Source organism: Ursus americanus, chromosome 13, assembly GCF_024610735.1.
Source record: "Ursus americanus isolate L20-20 chromosome 13, mUrsAme1.1.p, whole genome shotgun sequence".
Classification (NCBI taxonomy): domain Eukaryota; kingdom Metazoa; phylum Chordata; class Mammalia; order Carnivora; family Ursidae; genus Ursus; species Ursus americanus.
In genome coordinates, this window is record NC_142139.1 from 32445185 (window position 1) to 32463403 (window position 18219).

The 18219-nt window shown below is 36.3% G+C and overlaps 1 protein-coding gene across 8 annotated transcripts in view; it reads right to left on the reverse strand.

Annotated features, from left to right (window-relative positions):
- Positions 1-18219, reverse strand: part of INPP4B (inositol polyphosphate-4-phosphatase type II B) — a 745035-nt gene that overhangs the window by 379182 nt on the left and 347634 nt on the right. For 6 of the 8 annotated variants that reach the window (XM_087866479.1, XM_087866474.1, XM_087866473.1 and 3 more), the window contains one exon: positions 8851-8916. The exons of the other annotated variants lie outside the window; for them this stretch is intronic. The gene's annotated coding sequence lies outside the window, so the exon portion shown is untranslated. The remainder of the gene's footprint in view (positions 1-8850; positions 8917-18219) is intronic. 8 annotated transcript variants of the gene reach the window in all.

Genomic DNA, 18219 nt, shown 5'->3' on the forward strand with positions numbered 1-18219 from the left:
TCTACAAAGAACATAACGTGGTATAACTAAGTTTTCTCTTTCATACTGCCTACTGCATAAAGGTAATGAGTCTCAGGTCTTTCACTGCAAGCAGGCCCCTTACTCTCCAATATGTACAAAATCACACATTCTACCGTAAAATGTGTACTCAAAACTGCACTACAATGAAAGCAAGAGCAAACGGTACGTAATGAAAAAAGAAAAAGAAAGAGAATTCAGTTGCTACACTTGAATTAGACAGAAAATTATAAAAAGAATGAACCAGAGCAATGAGGTTCAAGCCATTGTTCCACCTGCAAATTCATTTAGCATTTCTCTGGTACATCTCATGGAACTTAAGAAAAGCATGGATTGATTTGACAAATCCCCTTTGTAACATGGGTTAATCTTTTGTGATCAGCTAGAGTATATTAAGGATTGCCACTGAGAAAATATGATATTCAAGCTTCAATTTTATGTGAAAGTATGCCATTAATTTATGCCCAAGAATTGAATAAAACATGGGCAGACTTTCCTTCTACCTTTCCCGTCTTCTCAATCTCAGGCTGAAGCCCTACAATTTCTAGGCTTGCTTTGATCCCATGTGTAAGAAATAAGGAAAGGAAACACCATAATCATGAATTCATATGAAATGCATTTATTGAGCATCTTCTATATGGAATATAGTGTGTAAATCGAAAAGTTTCCCTTTATATTCCGCCCTTGCCAAAGTACTAGTTTCAGTCCTTTAAATGGAGTAACCAACGTTAACACCCACCTCCACACCTTTTTCTCCCACATGCTTCTAACCCCCTGCCCCATTTCCACACTTCCCCCACACACACGCCCACACACATTTTAGCACTTAACATTTCCTGGCTCTTTTCCTTTAGTACTCTGAGAATTTCCTCACTCTTTATCCTTTGTCTGAAAAGTTCATAAATATGTCTTTGTTTGACTATTTCTTGTTATTGTTCGGTGGTCTTTCTTTTATAATTTAACTCTGTTAATCTGGTATGCACATCTGAATCCCTCTCACATGGCACTTAACTGTTACAGTAATTTGTCATGAGAGATGTACTATAGCAATGTGATTAGTAAACCTATTTTGGGGGCACATGCTTTGCTCAGTTTTATGACCATCCGAATCTTGAATTCAGCTTAGGTTATGATCTCAGGGTCCTGAGATGGAGCCCTGTGTCGGGCCCTGGGCTCCATGAGGATTCTACTTGGATTCTCTCTCTCTCCTCTGCCCCTCCCCCTGCTCACACACTCTCTCTCTAAAATAAATAAATAAATCTAGCATGGATGGCATCAGGAGAAGGAAGGGAAAAATGAAGGGGGAGAAGAATCATGAGAGACTATGGACTCTGGGAAACAAACTAAGGGTGTCAGAGGGGAGGGGGTGGGGGGATGGGTTAGCCTGGCGATGAGTATTAAGGAGGGCATGTATTGCAATGAGCACTGGGTGTTATGTGTAAATAATAAATCATGGAACACTACATCAAAGACTAATGAAGTACTGCATGGTGACTAACAGAAAAGAAAAGAAAAGAAAAGAAAAGAAAAGAAAAGAAAAGAAAAAAGAAAAGAAAGAAAAGAAAAGAAGAAAGAAAGAAAGAAAGAAAGAAAGAAAGAAAGAAAGAAAGAAAGAAAGAAAGAAAGGAAGAAAGAAAGAAGTAATCTATTATGGATCCAGAATGCTGAGGCTCTACCACTTACTCTGGGACTTTGGGCAATCTCCTTAACCATACTATCCCTTAGTTTTCTCAATATAAATTGGTAAAATGGTAATACTTACCTAATTAATTATAGAGAGAATTAAATTAATTTATGCAAAGTTTTTAGGCATTCCATTTCTAGCAAAGATGGACCAATGCAACAAAATATTGTATCTCCACTGATTAGAAGTAAACACAAAAAGCAAGCTACCTGAGGATTTTAAAAAATTAACACAAGCAGGAAAATTGTGAAAAGGAGCTAAAACATGGAGAAGTAAACCACATAAAGGTGAATTTTTCACTTTCCCCATTTTTCTTGTGCTTTTGTCCTGAAGGCAGTCCACATTTCTTGGCATAGGCCATAAAACTGGGAAAATGTTTTTTAAAAAATTGAAATCATATAAGTATGTGTTCAGAACACAGTGGTATTGGACTAAAATACAATAACAAAAAGATATCTGGAAAACTCAAATGTTTGAAAATTAGGCAACACACTTCTATATAACCACTGGGCCAAAAAGAAGGTCACACAAGTAATTGTGAAAATACAAATCATCAAAATTTGTGGGAGGCAACTGAAGTTGTACTGACAGAAATTTAGAATGCTAATATTAGAAAAGTCTTAAATCTATGATCTAGAGTGTCATTTTAGGAAACTAGAAATAGTATATTAAACTCAAAGCAAGCAGAAGGAAGAGAATAATAAAAACAAAAGCAGAAATCAATGTGATTGAAAAATTAAAATAATTGAGAAAATCAATGAAATCAAAAGCTGCTTCTTTGAAAAGATAAATAAAATTGATAAATAGGACCAAGATAAATAGCTATAAATTACAATATTGGAATGGAAAAGAGAACATCATTATAGACCACTGTCCTTAAAATAATAATAAAGAACTATTCTGAAGAATGTGAAGATTAACAAAGGTTAACAGATGAAATTGAATAATTTCTTGAATAAAAACTACCAAATTCACCCAAGAAGAAATAGATAACCTGAATAGTCCTGTGCCTATTACAGAAGTTGAATTCATATTTAAATACTACAAATAAAACTCCAGGTTATATGGCTTTCCTGGTGAATTGTACTAAAGATTTGAAGAATACTAACAAATCTACACTCGAACTCTCAAATCTAATCTCAAACTCTTTGAGAAAACAGAAAATGGGGAATACTTCCCAACTCATTTTATGAGGTCAGCATTACCTTGATACAAAAGTAAAGATGTTAGAAGAAAAGAGAAATATGGACCACTATCTCATGAGTGTACACAAAAAAGTATCAACAAAATCTTAGCTATAACAAATATAATCAATAGTATATAAAAAAGATTTATTCCAGGACAAACCAACATACACAAGGTTTTTTTCCCCAGGAATGCAGAACTACTTTAACATTTAAAACTCTATTAATGTAATTCATTATATCAAAAAAACTAAAAAAGAAAAACATTTGATCATCCGAAAGATGCAGGAAAAAGTACTTGAGGAAATTCAACGTGCATAAAATAAAACTCTTATCCATAAAAAACAAAACAAAACAAAACAAAACAAAACCTCTCAGCAATTTAGGAACAGAAGGAAAGTACTTTAACCCAATAATGGGCATCTGCAAAAATCCTACAGTTATCAACATAACTGCATTATAAAAGACTCAACACTTTGCTGCTAAGATCAGGAATAAGGTAATATTTCCACTCTTTTTTTTTTCTTTCTTTTTTTTTAATGCCTCCACTGTTTTCTTGCGTCTTCAGTTTCATACTGCTGATCTTAACTAATGCAATAAGTCAAGGAAAAGAATTAAAAGACATACAGGTTGAAAATGAATAACTAATGATGTCTACTTGCAGACAACATCGTGTCTATGTAGAAAATAGCCAAAAATATCTACGAAAAAGCTAGAAATAATAAATTTATCAAAGTTGCACAATATAAATTCAATATACAAAATTCAACTGTCTATAAACTAGCAATGAAAATGGGAAAACAGGAAAATGGTACTTTTTAAAAAAAATACCATTTATTGTAGTATCAAAAACATAAAATTTTAGGAATAAATCAAACAAAATATGTATAGGATCTGCAATGTTATAATTTATAAAACACTGATGAAAGATAAAGTTGTATTTATATATTATTTATTTTATTTATTATTACATTTATCTACTTATTAAATGAATATATATACAATGTTCATGAATGGAAAGATTTATTATTATTAAGATATCAGTTCTCCCTAACTGATCTTTAGGCTGTTAGACCCTCAGGAAAAAAACAATTAAAATCATAATGAGCTTTTACTATATACCTATTAGAATGACTATAGTTAATATTTTTTTAAATGGCAAGCCAATCTTTGACAAAGATGTGAACCAATTGGAATTCTTATACATTGCTCATAGGAAGGTAAAATAGTATCTCTACTTAGGAAAAAATCTGTCACTTTCTTACAAAGTTAAACAGACACTTACTATATCACCCAGCAGTCTTTTTCCTATTTATTTCCCACAAGAGAAATGGAATTTATGGTCACACAAAAACCTGTTTTTTAATGTTTTTTTAACTAAAAATTCAAAATCACCCAAAATGTTTTCAAATGATGAACTGATAATCACCTTAAAGCATATCCATAAGATGGAATATTACTCAGCAATAAAAAGCAATACATCATTGATACTCACAAAACTTAGATGAATCTTAAGCATATTACAGTAAGTAAAAGAAGCCAGATTCAAAGGGCAATAGAGTGTATAATTCAATTTACACGGCACTCTGGAAAATGTAAATTATGGAAACAGAATACAGATCAGTGATTTCTAATGGTTGGAGGTGGGCAGGAGAGGTTGACCATAAAGGGGTAGAAGACAGAAGATTTTGGGGTAAGTGTTCTGTATCTTAACTGTGGTGGTGAGTATATATATGACTGTTCACATTTGTCAAAAAGTCTAGAACTGTACACCAGAAAGATGAATGTTACTGTGTGTAGATTTTTAAAATAGTAAGTATAAAACAAACAAAAAGAGATTAGAAGATATAGCAAGTGGTCAATAAATACTACTAGAACTATTAATATTAATATTGACTATTACTCACATGGCTAGAAAAGTGGAAAATGAACTAAGAGAGGTACAAGTGGAATGTTTTGATAATAATCAAAGCAAAGTCAATCAAGAGGAACGCAGAATCATGAAAGGAAAGCAAAAAGAATCTGTTACGTAAAGGAGTAAGAAGACGGAACTGGGAATAACGTACCGACTTACAGGAACCAAGAGTCCAATTACCAAGAATTACTTGATAAATTCAAGTTTGATCTGAATGGGCATCAATAAATAGGGGCTCCCTTGAGTTTGGGGTGAGGGAAGGGGAAGCAGGAGAATGGGTTTCTGTGGAGGGACAGTCCACAGCCTCATGTGTGTCCGGATCATAAATCAGGAAGGGCTACCCAAAGTAAGGTAAGGCCGCAAGGAGCGGGACGCAGACAGGTGTCCTGGGAATCAGGGCACCAGACCACTGGGTGTTGAGCCAGACTCCAGACTCTGAGAACACAGCAGCCAAAACTTAGGACACATTCGGAAATCTAACCAAACTAAGACAGCTGATGTGACTGCAGCCTGGGACTCGCGGCCTAAATTCATCTCACCAGTAACCCAGACACCAGTGTGGACGAGAGCAGTAAACTCTGCCAGAGGTTCACTGCTTTGCTGAGTTTTTTGGTAAAAGGAAACAGGATGGAGTAGAGGATGGAAGAAAAGAGCCACTAACATATGCAGCTGAACTTTCACGGGCTCTATGTCAGAGTTACTTTCCACAGATGGGGAATAAGGGACAGTGACTAAAAACAAACAAATAAACCAACAAACAAAGGGGGAGCTAACATAGTTATCTCAGGAGATACCTGGGACTGCTTCACAGAGTTGATATTTAATTGGACTTTGAGAGATTTGTACATCAAAAACGTAGGGATAGATAAAAAGGAGGGAAAAGAGAAGAGGGGTTAAAGAAGAAAGCAAGAAAGACAAAAAAGAAGAAAACACTGAAAATACAGGTGATGAAAAAAAAGACAAAAAGCTATAATATGCATAATATTGCATATTATATTATGCATATTATGTAGAATATAATATGCATAATATGTAGAATATGCATAAGCAACAGGAAGTTGGCTAATCTGATGGGAGCAGGGTGCCTGGAGAAGCAGCAGGAAGTGGGTACGTTATCACAGAATTAAATCATTCTTAGGGAGGACAACCACTTTTGCTCAGGATGTTACATACGGTGTTTGTAAACCAGGAAATAGGACCATGTGGGTTATCCTCTTTCTGGCACTGTTAATTCACTGTTTCACTCAATTAATGAAATATTAATTGAGCAACTATCATGCTTGTAATCCAGAAATAATATGTCACTATGCTTTTAAGTGGGGTTTACAATCTGAGGAGCAGAATCCAATATATCTACAAGAAAAGAAAAAGTTTGAGTAAAGGGATTAATGAATCTACTTTTGCCTCCAGGGTACAGAATTAGCAAGCATTTATGAATGTTTTGTATTTGCGCTCTTCTGTGCTAGATATTATTTTATGTATTCTCAAATTTAGTTTTGTTTCCTGTTACTTCTTTCTCTTCACTCCTTCCTTTCTAGAGCTTAATATATCTATATCTGCTACTATATATCCGTCAGTGTGTAAGTTGAAAGACAAGTAAGACAGAAACCATGTTGCATGGGATTTAAAATTCCATTTTAGAGATGGGTAAACTGAGATTGCATATGGTTAGAAAATGTGTCCAAGGTCAGACAGGGAATAAGTTAGGGAATAGGGATTCAACTCAGGCCTCAAAGCTTTAAAACCATTGTTTCTACACTGAGCAAAATATAGTCCCTAGAAATTACAGTTGATAAAGATTAAAAGACTAGTCATTTGGTCAAGAAAATTCCTCCTGGAAGAGAAAACAGCAAGTTCAGTTTCAGGCCAGATACCATGTTCCCCAGAGGTCGGCTCATTCATTCTGGCTGAGATATTACCAATTTCTATTTTTATCCTACTTTCGTTTTCATGTTGATCTTTTTCTTTCTTTTCTTTTTCTTTTCTTTCCTCTGCCATTTCAATCAAGATCTCTAATTAGATTCCGAATTTGAGACATCTCTAGTAGAAAACAAACGGTAAGAGTAGTAATTAAAGGACAGCTGTCTCTTGTCTTTCTCGGGATGAAGTGAGGCTTTTTGTTTCTAAGTTATGAAGTCCTAGGGAATTCTTCATGTGTTTTTCTTATTGTCTTAAGAATAGTTAACTGAATTGAGAGATGCTGCATTGATTTAAAAAAATCAATGCCCTTTTCAGCACAGATGCTCTCAGCACCTCTCTTTTGGAATAAGTGTAAGTTAACTCTGATATTCTGGCTCCTTGAAACTTTTATTGCCGTAAATACAAATCTCCACATTTTATACAAAATCAAATCATTCCTAGATGCTAAAGTAGGCACTACCCCAAGTCATTTTTTCTCATTTTAAGACTTTTTTAAATTATGAGAATTTTACAAATCAAGGAGAATAAGATATTTTCAATGGAAAGGAGGAAGGTTCAGAGCAGTTGAGATGAACACCTTATTTTATGGTTTTCCTTTGCCTGATTTAAGAGAACAAATATTACTAATACTGATAATGAGAATTATTTAGTAACCCCTTACTCTGTATTATTTTCACAGGAAAAGTATAATCAGGATTTGAAGCAATTAACCACATAATTCAGGTCAAGAAAAATCTTCTGCCTGAAAAAGCCAAACCACTGAAGCAAACAGATATTTTTTCTAGTTTGAATTATCTAGATTCTAGTAAATTAGTAAATTACCTAATATAATTTAATGTGCATAGCCACTGAATAGGTCAAATTACCTAAAAGCAGGCCAGCCTCAGAAATATAAGGATCCTCTTAAAATACATATTTCCAAGAAAAAGCCTTTGGAAACATTTTCTAATGTAATCCTGAAAATAGCTTTGGAAAATACCAGGTTAAATAAAGGTACACACACACACACACATCTGTGTAGACATAGACATATATGTTTGGTTATTTACTATTTTATTACAAGTTCTCAAAACCACTAATATTAAGCTCCTGCAAGTGTTACAGTATTCAGGAAATTTCAAAATTTCTTGACCCCAAACCATTTTATGTAGTACCTGTCTTAGAACTTGTGTTCAAAGGAGTGAACACACTGGGAATCTATTTGTACCATCCTAAGACATTTCCACGGTGCTTTGGCAGATGTAGAAAAGTAGGGTCAGGTGGTAGATCTGAAAGCATCTCTACTCAGGGGGGTCAGGAGAGAAGACTAAGTGACATTTCATAGAAATGCCAAGGGCAGAAAGTAGCCCGGCAGACCTGGTCCAAAAGCCCCTTACCATGGCCAGTAAGGCCCTGTGGGACTAGGCCAATTCCCATATTCCTTTTCATCCAATTATCAACCCAGCTTCATCTTAGATCTCTCTCTACATTTGTGACTTTGTTATAGCCACTTTATCCTTTTATCGATTATTCTGTTTATTCACTGCTATTTCATCTTCCTGGGACTCTGTGCCTTATCCTTCAGCTCTCAGTTTAAATGTTATTTTCCAGAGAAATACCCTCTATTTCACCAGTCCACAATACATTCCTTCCTTGTCTCCCAACACTTTCTCCCACAAACTGCTATTTCTCTTCATAGCACATATCACAGTTTTTATTCATATGTTGATATTTGCTTATTTATTTCACGTCACCTCCACAAGACTATAAGCGCCTTAAGGGTAGCAATGGGCCATCCTGTTTTGTTCAATTCTATAAAATCACCAATTACCTCACAGATGAGTGTTTGCCCTATAACAGGCCTTTAATGAATATGTGTTGATTTAATAAAAATTATTATTTAATTCCTTTACATTTCTATCTAGGCTGGCCAACCTGAAACTCTCAAAATTAATTTAGTGTATACATAGAAATCAATTCCTCTTTAGGATATGGTCAGCCATCTATATCATACAGTCACACATATGGTTCTAAGACACCAAACGAGCATTTCTGTAAAATATTTTTTTTAATAATAAGGGCTATAAGATTGAATTATTCATCAATCTAAACGAGTATTATGTGTTAATTACTGAGAATCATTCTTGTACCTGCTTTACTGTTGTATTCCTCAAATAGCTCTGCTCTTCGATTATTGCTTTGCTGACTTCAGAGCTCTGTAAAGGACAAAGGATAAAATGTTAGAATGTGGTGTTTCACAGGGAACTTCTCTCACTAATGCAGACCTAGCTAAAATATTTCATACGTTTGTAATGCCCATCATTCCAAGCTTGATGGCTTACCATCATAAAATCATGGGACATAGCTATCTCTTGTTTATATTCTTCTACTAGGAAGAATTATAGCTGACCCTTATTTCTTTGCTTATACAAGCCAGGTGGTATTCTAGGTTGCATGTATTAACTCATTTATTCCTCATAACCACTGGTCAGGCAAGGGTTAACACAGCAAGCCTAAGTTACTCAAACCCTGAACATTCCAATGAAATGCCTGTCTTCAAGACTGGCCTTTGGCCAGTTCCTGAAAGATAACTTCTGACCTCTGAAATAGTCTGCCTGATAAGAGAGGTTTTGTATGTCTGTGCCTTGGCCTGTGCTCTTTCAGTTTGACCAGATGTATTTATGGTGAACACCTGTTTTTGCTGGGGGGAGCAGGGAGGCTAAAGCCTGAGTAGCTGAGGTCAATCATCAGGTGCTGCATGCTTAGTGACTGGCCCCCATTAAAACACTAGAGACCAAAGCTCAGCTGAGCTCCTTCCCTGGTGGACCACACTTCACACAAATTGTCACACATTGTTTCTGGGAGAATAAAGCTCATCCCCATGGGATTCCACTGGGAAAGAACACCTGGAAGTTGGCAGAGGGACTTTGCCTCCCCTTTGCTGATCATAAGCTGTTTCCTTTCACTGCAATAAATCATGACTAGGAGTGTAATGGCTTTTCTGAATCCTGGGAGTTCTTCTAGCAAATCATCAAGCCTGAAGGTGGTCTTGGGGACCCATATAACACCCTGTGAGGTAGGTACTATTATGACTCACCTTTCATGGACAGAGAAATTGGCAAAGAAAGATGAGGTAACTCAATCAAAGTCCCATGACTAGTTTAAGTGTCGGTATTTAAATTTGAACCTAATGATCTCGTTCCACAGACTGGGCATTTTATATATTTTACCAATTATGTCATGTTGTTTATCAAAATATTTGTAACTATCTGCCATTCAGTAAGTGTACCAAAAAATGCCACCTGGTTCTTTTTCTTATTTTATTATCAGAAATAATTTTCAAATTGCAAATTTATTATTAATTACCAAGATTTCATTTTATCTGACAAAAAGAGAGCAATAACAATAACTTTTATTGTTAAAGTTGTTCTTTAACCATTATACTTTATTCAAAATAAACTTTCCTCCGGTCTTGTCAATAATGCAGATGTTACATAAGATTTTCTCACTAATGTTCTCATATATCTCCCACCATTCTAAATGATTTTTATTTTTATTTTTTTAAAAGATTTTATTTATTTGAGAGAGAGAGTGAGTGAGAGAGAGAACACAAGCAGGGGCAGAGGGAGAAGCAGACTACCCTGCCTAACAGGAAGCCTGAGGCGGGGCTCGATCTAAGGACCCTGGGATCATGACCTGAGCCAAAGGCAGACGCTTAACTGACTGAGCCACCCAGGAGCTCCTCTAAATGGTTTTTAATATGGGGGCTGAAAACTACAGAGTCAGCTTTAAATCACACCAGGTATTGCTTAATTGGGGGAAAATAAAACACTTTATCACAATTTTTCTTAAGATATCTAATTTTTTTAGCCTGATAGAACCAGAGTTGCTTTTAAGGTAAGTGCTAGAAAAAAGTCTCAGAATAGGAGAAAGCATGAAGCTAGTCATTCAGTTGCTACTAAAGAAAATGAAAGCCATCTACTGATTTCTAAACACAAAAGATAAAAATAATTTACCAATTATGTAGGAAAGTCATAAGTTTGCTATAGTTAGCCTTTATTCAGGTAGATTTTGCAAAAAATACTTTGCTGTAATTAGTCATTGCCATTAGGTGTATTTTCGAGGTAGTTGCTTTATTCTAACACTTGAACAAAACTGTAATTCATTCTCTTATCTTTTTTGTAACCCACCCAAGACTAAGCATTGTACTCTGTTGTACATACAGTGGATGACAGTGTCCTGCTCCTATCGCTTAAATAGACTGCACAACTCTTGATACTCTGAGGTGTCATTACATCTGCAAAGGTAATGAGTCTACCTCGCAATGTGGATGTACAGAGGTCAGTGTACTCTCATATGACCCGTAGTGTCCAAACAAGCCCTTGAAATAACTTTCAGAAATACGAGTAGAGCATACAGAGCAAGGGCAACACCTCACACAGTGATGATGAAATATATCAAATGTAAACCAGATAATTGTGCAAGTCCGAAGAATAAAAGTTTATGATGCAGAAGGACCAACTGTGTTATGCGATCCTGAGTCTTTCAGACTCGTTTTGTCTCCATTATGGTGCTATCCTCTGTCAGCTCTCACCATGTAGCAAGAACCAATATTTACCCAAACCCACCAAAGTGCATGGTCACTTTAAATAAACATCCCACAGAGTTAATGCCAACCTAAAGCCTTATTTAACACTTATCATCACTTTTACAATACATGACCAAGTAGATCATTATGCCCTAATTAGGTCATAAAAGTTTGTTTTTAAGTTGAAAATGTAAAATTCTATTTTGAACAATTTCTGGATGGTAAGCTGAATTGAACATTTCTGATTAGAATTAAAATATGGAATATTAAAAAATTTGGAATAGGGACACTTGAGTGGCTTAGTCGGTTAAACATCTGCCTTTGGCTCAGGTCATGATCCCAGGATCCTAGGATCTAGTCCTACATGGGGCTCCTTGCTCAGCAGGGAGCCTGCTTCTCCCTCTGCCTCTGCCCCTCCCCCTGCTTGTGCTCTCTCCCTCTCTCTGGCAAATAAATAAATAAATAAAATCTTAAAAAAAAATTGGAATACACTTTATTGGGCTCCACCTTACGCTATTGAGATCGGTGCCTTCTTTGGCTCCTCTATTCATCCCTTCGTGGCCCTGAATGATACTTTCATCATTCGTATCCTGCCTCCTTCTACCCCAGTGTCCTGGTGTGACGGGCAAATAGCTAAATTCAAAGCTAGCTATTTGCCTTTTCCATGTTGCCCCATGAAAGAAAGCTGGGCTTGAAGTGCCTTGTTCCCAGACAGTCTGGGTGAGGCCAGGGCAAGATACCCCATCAGTGAGAGGATTGCGACTATTATGCCGAAGGCAGGAGCTGATGGAATGGAGTTTAGAACAGATCACGGAGAGAGCATGCTGTGTCTGGCAGGAATTCTAGGATACGAAGGTCCTCATCAGTTCTGAAAAACTCACACATTCATCCCCTGAAAGATCCAACAGTTAAAAAACAAACAGAGAAACAAAACTGCAAAATGCCCTCGGGTAACTGCAAAGTAGTCAGAAATAAGTGCAGGAAGTGAAGGAGAAACCATATAATATGAATAAAAGCTACCCGTTTTATAAGCTGTTGTAAATATTTAGTTAAGGCCACACAGCTAGTAGGAGCGGAACCTGTATTCAAACACAAGCAGTCTGGTTCTAGGACTCATTCTCGTAACCGCTAGAGCAGGCTGCCTTTTTGGGAAGGCCTTGTATGCCATGTTCAGGATTAGACCTGCTTTCCAGGAGATGTTGAAATCATAAAGATTTTTTTTTCTTAAAGGTTTATTTACTCATTTTAGAGAGACAATGAGCGAGCATGGGGGGAAGGGGTAGAGGGAGAAGGAGAGAATCCCAAGTAGACTTCCCATGACCACATGATCCCATGACCCTGAGATCCCCTGAACTGAAATAGAGAGTCGGCTGCTTCACTGACTGAGCCACCTAGGCACCCCGAAACTAGAAAGATTTTATGCAAGGAAATGAGATGATCAAGTTTGTGTTTTAGATAGAATAGTGAGTAGCTAAGAAGTATATCCTGGAGGAGTAAGACATTAGAGAGATTAATCTGGGGGCTATTACAAAGCTTTAGCAAGAGATGACCAAGATGTAATTAAAAGCAGTGGTGGTAAGGACAGGGAGGGATAGATTTCAGAGACAGTTAAGAGGTAAAGTGGACCTGCTGATTTCATTTGATGGGGAGGAAAAAGGAGATTACCACTAGGTTTCACCAAGTCAATATAAACATGTACAGCATATAACCTACTGATTTTGTTGATCCAAAAGTTCAACCCCTTATTTTTTTCGTTTTAATTTTTTAAAAGATTTTATTTATTTATCTAGAGATAGCTAGAGGGGGAGTGGGAGAGGAAGAAGCAGGCTACCCACTTAGCAGGGAGCCCAACATGGGGCTCGATCCCAGGACCCTGGAAGAAGGACCTGAGCTGAAGGCAGATACTTAATGACTGAGCCAACCAGGTGCCCCCAGAAGTTCAACCCTTTAAATTGACTTGCCTGCTTTTGCTTTTCTAGCTTTATGTGTGTTGGCTTGTAATGTCAATAGAAACTAATAGTCCAAATATCTAAATATACATAGAAAATAGCCACTAATTAGTACCAATGCAGAGAACAAATATTTGAGAAATTTTTCAATCCATTGTTCTGTCCAAAAGTGAGTCTTCCAGATTATGATATAACTATGCACTGCTCTGATATTAAATCTCAAAAACATCTAAAAAAGAAAAAAAAAACCCAGCTTGCTTCACATGTGATATACATACAGCTATTAGAATCTAACATAATTAACTGTCTCTAGAATAGATGTGAAATTTAATTCTACCTCCAAAAGCAGGTTTTCAAAATCTTACTTTTGTTCCCCAATTCCCAGCCTTTATTGTAAGGGCAAAGTAAAATTTAGCTGACAATGAGATTATTCTCAACATGATCTTCACATTAACTAAATAACTACAAAAAATTCTATTAAAATTAATAAAATGATTCAAGAAAAGTCTCAGGATGTGAGGTAAATTTGTAACAATAACTTTCCCTATAATAGCAATAAACAGAAAGTAAAATTTTCAAAGCGAATGAATGTAGCTCCCAAGAGTATCAGTAATCTTGAATCACTACAGCAGTACCAGCAAAATCAATAAGCTAGTTATGAATAATTAGGTAAAGAAAATTATAAAAAGCTGTAAAGAGAAATAAGGAACTATAACAAATGCATAATAGGAAAGTATTTACAAGATAAATATCACTTATTCCCAAATTAATTTATATTTTTAGCATAATTCCAATCAAAATTCTAATGGGAGTTAATTTTGGAACCTGTTAAAACTTTCTAAAGTTCATTTGAAGAACGAGTCATGGGTCATAACAAAAATTCTGAACTTGATGATTAAAGGGAGGTTTTGCACAACTGATAAAATACATTGTTGTGACACATTTAACATAGGCAGAACTGGCTTAGGAATTATGTACAAATCAGTGTGAGAATATAGGTAATTCCAGAAACATAAATTTTATGCTTTCATTCAACAAATTTTTAATGCCTATCATATACCAAGCACTATTGTCCCTTAACAGGACAACACAATTCCTGCGCTCAGAAAGTTAGTTGGAGAAAAATTAACAACTATTTTCATTATGGTAGAAATTGAGACAAATGGGTATAGAACTCTACGAATGCATATATGATGGAAACCTAAAGTAAGTGTATGATAAAATGAACACCACAAATTAATGAGAAGGAAAGGATTTTTTTTTCATAATGTTGAGATAATTGCCAAACTTTTTGGAATAAAATCAAATATGTCCCATTAGACACAGACACAAATTCCAGACGTATCATGCATTAAATACAAATAAAACGCAACATAAAAAATAAATAAAAATGGAATTTCTTATATGCCATTTTGAAGAGGTTAATTGTACTTCTGAAGCTTGTAAGTGTGAAAAGAAATTAAAAAGAAAATGCCTGGTAAATTGAACTAGGTAAAAAAAAAAAAAAACTTCCCTACATTAAAATACAAAACAAAACAAAACTTAAAGCAAAGCAGATCCAAAATTATTTGCAACAAATGCAGTGCACCAAAATCTATTTTGTATATATATCAAATATCAAAACATCAAAGGATACTTCACAATGAAGAAACAAGTCATTAACGAACATATGGAAAAACGTTCAACCTCATTAGTACTCGAGGAAATAACCATTAAAACAATGGTTGGCAATATTTCACCTAACAAATTGGCAAAGGAGAAGAAAATTTCATGCTTAGTGCCATTTTGAAATTTCTTTGAATGCCATTTTCAACCCCTAAGGACTCCAGAGGTATTCCCACCTTGTCCCAGAAAATCTCGGAAGCATCCTCATCATATATAATTTACATAGGATGCTCGTTTCGGGCACACCCTATTTTAACACCATTAAACTGTAATACCGTTTGGATAAGTGACTATCAAATACTTATCATGGTATTACAAGTACCATGGCAAGGACTTAGAAGACATGCAATGAATGTAATGAAGGTTGAACAGAAGAATTAACGAGCCTGTTTCTTCATCATTAAAGTATGGTGCCAGCTTCTCAAAATATGCTCTCAGGCTGTTTGATCTAGTAGTTCTCAATCTGTGTTTCTACTCCAAGGAAGTAATCCTAAATGAAGGAAAAAAATGTATATACAAAGAATTACTACAATATGACTTAAAGGGAAAAATGTACAAACAGCCTAAATATTCAGAAAAAGAAGTCTTTAAAAATGTTGTGTAATATTAATTTGATGGGATATTATGTAACCTTTAAAAAGAAGTTTAAAATTCAGGCTTAAAGAGGCTTAGCCAAAATGTTAAATGTAAAAAGCAGGATTTACAGGTGTATATTTTGTACATAACAGGTGTAGTGTAGCAGGTAACACTAAGTATAAAATCCTATTTTCTCTAATCCTTAATGATCTCTATGAACAAGTTATTTAGCCTCTTTAAGCTTCAGTTCCTCATTTATAAAATGGAAATGGAAAATGGAAAAAAAGTCTGTCTCAAAGTGCTGTTATTTTTAATTAAAAATCAAGTTAGATAATTCAAATAGTGTTAACAGTATCAATCGTACAGTAAGTATCCAGTAATTGAAGCTATGGCTTTCATTTGAACTATTAAATAAAAACAAAACTTGTGCCTACCAGAAAGTCTAGATGCTAACGTATCGGTGTGTTGGCAGGAGTTTTTGCGTGGTGTTTTGACTTGGCTGTTCAGAACCTTTGGAACGCATTTCCTATACTTGGAAAGTGCCCCACCTTGCAAGTTTATACATCACCAGGATGGATGCCAGTATTCCTTACATATCTAAATTATCCCTAAAGTGGTATAAGCTAGGGTGGAAGCGTGTGACCTCGGCTTTTCTGATAAGATACTGTTGTACAAGGCTTCAATTCAGAAGCACATGATTCACAGAACCTGGAGATTCATTCTGAGAGCTGACATTTCTGCTCTCCGAGGCCGTGGGGGCAGAGGATCTACCCCCAGGCCCACATCGGCGATGTGAGGGAGGGAGGCCCACATCGGCGATGTGAGGGAGGGAGGCTGTGCCAGAGGCAGTAACTGGAGGTTTGTTCTGAAGTGGGGCTCCTCTGTTTGGCTGGCCTCAGAGCTCCGGCAGGCAGCCCTCAAGCCTGAGCCTCTGTTCATTAGGACTTTTTTTTTTTTTTTTTTTAGATTTTCTTCATTTATTTGAGGGTGGGAAGGTGCAGAGGGAGAGGGAGAGAATCTCAAGCAGACTCCTCCACATGGGGCTCAATCTCATGACCCTGAGATCATGACCTGAGCTGAAACCAAGAGTCAGAGGCTTAGTCAACTGAACCACCCAGGAGCCCCAAGACTTTAATGGACCCTATATACTTTTGCTTTCATTAGTCTTTTTTTTTTTTTTTAAGATTTTATTTATTTATTTGACAGAGAAAGAGACAGCCAGTGAGAGAGGGACCATAAGCAGGGGGAGTGGGAGAGGAAGAAGCAGGCTCCCAGCAGAGCAGGGAGCCCGATGTGGGGCTCGATTCCAGGACCCCGGGATCACTCCCTGAGCGGAAGGCAGATGCTTAATGACTGAGTCACCCAGACACCCCTAGTCCTTCTTTTTTTGTGTGTGCACAGGAACACACACACACACACACACACACACACACACACACACACACACACAGAGTGTGTGTGTATATGTAATTATAGTTAATGACATATATAGCTTATATATATTATATAATTATAGCTTATGACTACCTTGGTATAAAGATAAATATAATATTATGTAGAACTTTTTTCAAAGTAAAAATTCTTTTTTTCTTCAATTTTTAAAAGAAATTAAAACATTTTAGTGGGCCCCTAAAAGCACTGAAGGTCGTTGGCACGGTGCGCACTATGTCTGATAGAAAAGTCAGCCCGGGGCGCCTGGGTGGCGCAGTCGTTAAGTGGCTGCCTTCGGCTCGGGGCGTGATCCCAGAGTCCTGGGATCGAGCCCCACATCAGGCTTCTCCGCTGGGAGCCTGCTTCTTCCTCTCCCACTCCCCCTGCTTGTGTTCCCTCTCTCGCTGGCTGTCTCTCTCTCTCTGTTAAATAAATAAATAAAATCTTTAAAAAAAAAAAAAAAAAGAAAGAAAAGTCAGCCCTCCCTAATGTTTTCAGATGAATTCTTTTTCTGTATAAACTACCTGGAGTTTATTTTGTATTTGCAGCTATGAAATCTGATTATATAGGTAGTGAAACTGCAGTACAACTTTTACCCTTTTCCAATCTTTTTTTGAATTTTCAAATTCTTTGAAAAAGTATGTACTACTAGAGGGAAGATGATACATCAAGAAAAAGAAGAACATCTGACCAATAATGTATCATCAGCAGTTTATAGCATTAAATGGCAAACTTTACATGCATATCTCAGAATCTAAGGCTGGAAAGGGACTGTAAAGATCATTGTGGGAAAAAAATGTCACTGAGTCTGATCCCTCATGTGCCATTGAAATCACCTCTACCCCATACCCTGACCAAGATGTCACAGTCAATGATACTGGGCTCAGTAGTCCAATATCTCAGGGAAAAAAATCAGATATTCTATCTCTTGATAGCTTTGACAGCTAGAAAGTTCCTCTTTAATACTGAGCCAAATATGTATTCCTGAAGCTTCCTTTTCTTCTCCCTAAATGTATCTCCAACATCTTAGTATTCTTTATGCTCCCATTTTAAATACCCAACATCAGAACCTTGGAATCATGGCATAGCAATCCGGCTCAAAGGACCTTTATATCTATCCACACACTTACTAATTTGATTCTACCTCCGTCTACCATCTCCTGGGTAACCTGCTGCACCAGAGCAGAGATGTGAATTGCTAAGCCAGAGACACTGTCTCTTCTTTCTCTTCAGATTGTAAACTCATGTTTTCTATGACCCTCATCAGCAGAAAATAAAGTCACACTGGGCCAGAGTTTTAAAAGAAATTT